Source organism: Lactuca virosa, chromosome 9 (assembly GCF_052849685.1).
Source record: "Lactuca virosa cultivar CGN04683 chromosome 9, Lactuca_virosa_CGN04683_v6, whole genome shotgun sequence".
NCBI classification, from domain to species: Eukaryota; Viridiplantae; Streptophyta; class Magnoliopsida; order Asterales; family Asteraceae; genus Lactuca; species Lactuca virosa.
The window spans coordinates 277,180,047-277,186,071 of record NC_136434.1 but is presented as its reverse complement, the minus strand read 5'-3'; positions in this window follow the sequence as shown (position 1 = coordinate 277,186,071).

Here is a 6,025-nt window from a genome sequence, read left to right as displayed (position 1 = left end):
AATCTCATCTCGCCTATCCAACGCACCACCAGAGCCAAACTCAAACTCGAGAGTTTGGTCCGACCCAGAGTTGGAACCACTCGTCCCAACGAAGCACTCAACTCAGAACTCATTTCCTGCAACCCATGCGTACCTCACTTATCCCATTCTTTTGGATTGCGATGACCACACCTTACTCAGAACATAATGACTCCCTATCATTGAGGAGACCCCGGTCTCGCCCCTGGTCCGACCACCAGGTTCCCAAAAACTCATAAATTAGGGCCACCCCATGCCTAAAACTCTTCTGTGCCACGCTCTGATCAAAGAGTACTTTATCATGACAACTTCTCGCTGACTAGTGTATACTACGTCTTCCCGTAGCATCACAACAACCTCTGACTAGTGAGTACTACGGCTTCCCGTAGCATCGCAACAACCTCTGACTAGTGAGTACTACGGCTTCCCCTAGCATCACAACAACCTCTGACTAGTGAGTACTAAGGCTTCCCGTAGCATCACAACAACCTCTGACTAGTGAGTACTACAGCTTCCCGTAGCATCACAACAACCTCTGACTAGTGAGTACTACGGCTTCCCGTAGCATCACAACAACCTCTGACTAGTGAGTACTACGGCTTCCCATAGCATCACAACAACCTCTGACTAGTTAGTACTACGACTTCCCGTAGCATCACAACAACCTCTGACTAGTGAGTACTACGGCTTCCCGTAGCATCACAACAACCTCTGACTAGTGAGTACTACGGCTTCCCGTAGCATCACAACAACCTCTGACTAGTGAGTACTACGGCTTCCCGTAGCATCACAACAACCTCTGACTAGTGAGTACTACGGCTTCCCGTAGCATCACAACAACCTCCGTGTACTTGCTCATTGAAACTGCAGCTCCCCGCAGTCTTACCGCACTTACTCTTACCACTTCACAATCTCATCCTCAGGATGACACCACCCTGCGATCATTAACTCATGCTCTGCGGCCCAGCATAGATAGGTACACACACCCATCCAGGCTAAGCATCACTACTTCGGACGACCACCGTCGTGACAAAACATCTTTTTCTCGCTGCAATTCACATTCTCAAATAAATCCATTTGATGCCAATTAGCTGAAGGGCCCCCACTGGAACCATAGACACTTGATACACCACTCGCCATCTCAAACTCAAACTTCAAAATAATCCGAGATTTTAGGACAATAAACCCGGATACCCCGGAATACCATCACAACGCCTCGCAGTGTCTTGACTCTACTACTAATCTCATACTCATGACATCATACTCAGATACCACATTGCTTCCTCGGAACCTCGCAACCGGTCTTTCTCTCGTGCCACTTGAACCTTCAGAGTATTCCATCTCTCAACTTAAAACATCGAGGCATCGATAATGACTCAGAACATGAAGATGACAATCAGAAACTTCCTCCCCTATTGTTCAAAACTCATGCAAGAATACTCATAACGACCCTCAAGTTGGTTGCCCAATCAACTTCTTCCCTTCCCATACTGCATATAATAGCCCGTACTCTGAACCAGAAATTCTCAACCGCCGAACTAACCTCACAAGCCAACCACCTCGAATTCATCATTTTAACCTTGAAGGATTCCTAACCACCACAAGGTCTCCGACCAACGGCCACTTGCCGTGGAGACACTCATCCTTTCTCAAACACGTGTCACATGCACTATTTCACTCTGCACCTCTCCTTGACCACCAAAAACCCTGGTCTCAGGAATCCGCACTGCAGACCTCTCTATCCAGTTCTCTAACCATTCTTGATCGAATCTCTGATCCCCTCAAGAAAAGACCCAGTTCTCCCCCACTTAGGGTTCGAACCATCCCCCAATCGGCGCACCAGCAATCTATCACACCGACTGTTTCCACCAGTAATCATCGCACCTACTCTTGGAAGGTGCTACGCAACGCTCGATGATCTCCCGATAGAGATCGAGCAACTCCAAATGCCCTGAAACTCAGATGAAATCCTCAGAACTTCCCACCATGACTGGCTCTAGTCATTCAGAATCTCACACCATTCCCTCACCGGACCTCCCAACTGTCCAGTATTAACCCTGACCCTTAGTCTGGAAGTAATGATCTACCGTACTTCTCGTCATCGACTCCTCAACCAACGCTCCATCACGTCACTTATCATAAGAGCAGAAACCATATTTCCACTCTTAATACCCATCAAAGACAATAAGGGCCACCGCCCTGATATACTCCTCTTTATCGTCTGACGTTGCAGCTACAACATGCCCTACTATACTCAATTAGGGTGTATCCTGGTCCTTGACCATCTCAGTCCCCACTGACGACCTGTTCAAGCTATATCTTTACCTCGCGGCAGACCTACTGCCGTATACTCTGGTTGGAGATCACCATCTGTGCAATCCCACAGGGCTCACCCCCAAACTCAAAAACCGAAATCTCAGCACCTCTTACGTCTCCCATAGGAACAGAAACAACACCACTCGGGTCACAGAAAGTGACCTCTCCACTATCGGCCGGTCGCCCAGCCCAGACCGTGTTCTCCCATAATGCACCATCCCTACTCATCCCTGAGTCTTGCGACTCCAACTGGCATATCACCCACAATCCCTCGGAGCTCACTCGATTTCCCTTTTCAAGGGATGCTCCACCAAAACTTGTTCATCAAGGCCTTCTGGCCCCATACTCATTCACCTCTGATCTCACTCTAGACAATCCCCACGGAATAACCGGTAAAACCAGAAATACTAACCACCACATTTCATGGTACTCAAACATCGTGGCCACCTCTCGATCTGCTACAACTCATGGTACTCGAACCATGACGTCACTTCTCAATCCGCTACTTATCATGGTACTCGAACCATGACATCACTTCTCAATCCGCTACTTATCATGGTACTCGAACCATGACATCACTTCTCAATCCGCTACTTAAAATCCTCCGGATTAGCCTTCCGGATCGCCGCAGTCATCTCGTCATGAATCATACGGTGAATCTCATCATCGCTAACACCACTGCTCTCCGGTGTGTGTGGTGTACCAACCATGATGTCACTGAAGCACAACACAAAGATAACAGAGACTCGATCGAGTATACTCGCACTCGATCACCCAACCCTACTTGTTCCTTGGTACCCTAAGGATTCTTACTTGGACTGCTCACTGATCCGGTGTCTTCAGTAGTACGGGCCCTATAGTACCGTCCACACCACATCAGTATTCACCCTAAGTCCTCCTCCTAGGATCCCAGATCACAAGTACTCTACATCTCGCTGGCATAGGCTACCCTTCGGTAGACCTCCCAAAAGCTCTTCACTGCTGCCTACTCACTCTCAAGCATCATATAGCAGCAGAAATCTTCCTAGGCTAAGGCATCACAAATCAGGCCACACTAGTCCTAATATGAATACCTAGCCTACTCTAGCATGCATAACATATCATATCATATCTCATAATACATAATGTAAGGATATTTTGGGAAATCACCGTTCGGGCGCTGGCTGATCGTACACACTGCTCCTTTCTGCTTTTCTCAAAGTCTTTTACTCTTTTAGAAAAATTGTTCCTTTTTATGAAAAACTTTCTGAAATCCTCAGTTTGAGTTCAGATACGCCCGAAGGTGCATCCGAATCCCTCAAACCAAGGCTCTGATACCAACTTGTAACGACGTATTTCCAAAACAATTTTTCATTTTTAAAACATACTTTTATTCATAAGGTAATATCAAAACACAATGTATCCAATGTTATCATAACAAAACATATCCTAGAATCTAAAGACATAAACTCCATGAGTGTGTACGGATCATGCCGGCGCCTTCCCGCGATCCTCGCTAGTACCTTAAACACATAACACAACAACTGTAAGCATAAATGCTTAGTGAGTTCCTCAAAATACCACATACGCAGATACGCCACTCAAGGCTATAAGACCTTCCGGTCACTGTGTCTCAGAGGACTTCCGTCCCACAACCCTGGTAGACCTTTCGGCCCTACCCGTAATGACCTTCCGGTCAATATCATCCTGACCTTCCGGTCCATAACATCCTGACCTTCCGGTCCATATCATGATGACCTTCCGGTCCTTATCATTCATAACATACATATCATATAACAGCATACAACACATACATCTCATAGCATATAAGACCTTCCGGTCACACATAGGTACCACTCTAGGTATAGTATAGTGAGAAGACTCACCTCGTACGAAGTCGGATAAATTCTCGTGCTTGACGTCCCGACCTAGCCTCCTCCTATCATCCGAATAACATTCCTGATCAATACCCTCTCATAGTCTCATCTCTAAAGATTGGGTAGAAGGCCATTCTACCCCTCCCTGAACTCTCCTGAATCAGCTTGACCAAAACCTTAAGGTCAACTGAAGTCAATGGTCAAACTTTGACCCGACTCGTCGAGTGCACATGGGCGACTCGGCGAGTCCATGCGGGTCCTTTGAATCCTTCTAGCCTCACTAGGCACGTCGAGTCATCCCTTCACTCGACGGGTTACTCTATCACGAATCGCGGGGCAACCCCGACTCGACTCGTCGAGTCCACTTATGAACTCGGCGAGTCGCTTCCATGGCAACACTCAAATGACCTTCTGAGGTCAGATCTGCTTCTCTAATCTATAGATCTGACCTTCCCAAACACGGTAATCACGTAAAGGTTCAGTCTTGACACTCATGCAACGCACACAAGGCTTTCCTTGGTGAAATGGCTTCTAAAATGGCAACATAGTCTCATTCCCTCCATGAACCAACATAAAGCAGAATGGATAAGGCCCTCTGGACCTCTAGAGGTCCAGATCCAGAGTCTAACACTCAAAGGGACAACATACTCAACATTTCAAGCCAATAAAGGGTATAGAAAACCCTAAAATTCAAGGATCTTAAACCAAACAGAGAAAGGATCGATTTGCTACCTCAACACTGTACATCCAAGCTTGGAAACCACAGATTAGCAACCCTATTGACCTCCTCTAGCTGGAAACACCTTCTTCTTTGCAAAACAACACCAAAAGGGATGAAATGGCTTTCTCTCTCATACAACTCGTTCAAGCTCTCTAGGGTTTCTCTCTCTGGACTGGTAGCCACAATTGAGGGCTATAAGGACCCTTAAATAGGGCACAGGCCCAAAGATTTAGGGTTTCTGTCCACAGCGCGGACTCGTCGAGTCCACCCATCGACTCGTCGAGTCCCTTCATTAATCCAGTCAGCAAATCGCGATCCTACTCGACGAGTCTAGTCGCCAACTCGTCGAGTCCCTCCTTATAACTCAAAAAGAAATACTCAAATCGCCATGCCTGGAAATCCGGATGTTACAATAAGACTACCTAATATCAAACTTAATTGAAATAGGAATCTACAATAAGTCTTATCTCATTAATGGGAACACTAGCAGGCTCATAATCAACTTCCAATACCAACTCCGGTTAGGCAACATTATCCTATTTAGTGTATATGTTTATTATAGAGTCTTTAGGTATTAGTATACTTTTATCTTTCTCACTAATAATACTTCCATTATCCTTTCATGTAATAGTATCATATATGCATCTTAACACATATAGAACCATATCTGGTTCGCACATAGTACATTATCAATATATATCTAACACATATTCCAGGCAATTAGCATATATTTCACATATTAATACTTTAATTAATACTTGTATTATAATCATGTTCATGAAAGGGACCTTGTACTTACGTGACTTAGGTGGATGACTGGTGATTTGGGCAGCGCTTCGCCTATCACATTAGTTTTCCCTTAAAAATACCAAGGTATGGATATCACTTACTCTTAGCTTTATATTTCTTGCGACTATCATAATGATGGTCTAGATTTCTCAATAATCCCAATGTCTACATCAAGGTCTATCAAGTAAGGAGTAACCATGTAGGATCGTATCGGACGTAGTGTCCTTTTGGTATAAAAAGTATACTGTTTGGAAATGCCACTTTAAACATCTAACTAGATCCAGCCTAGACATCACTCAAGTAAGTAGATCAATAAGTATTATAA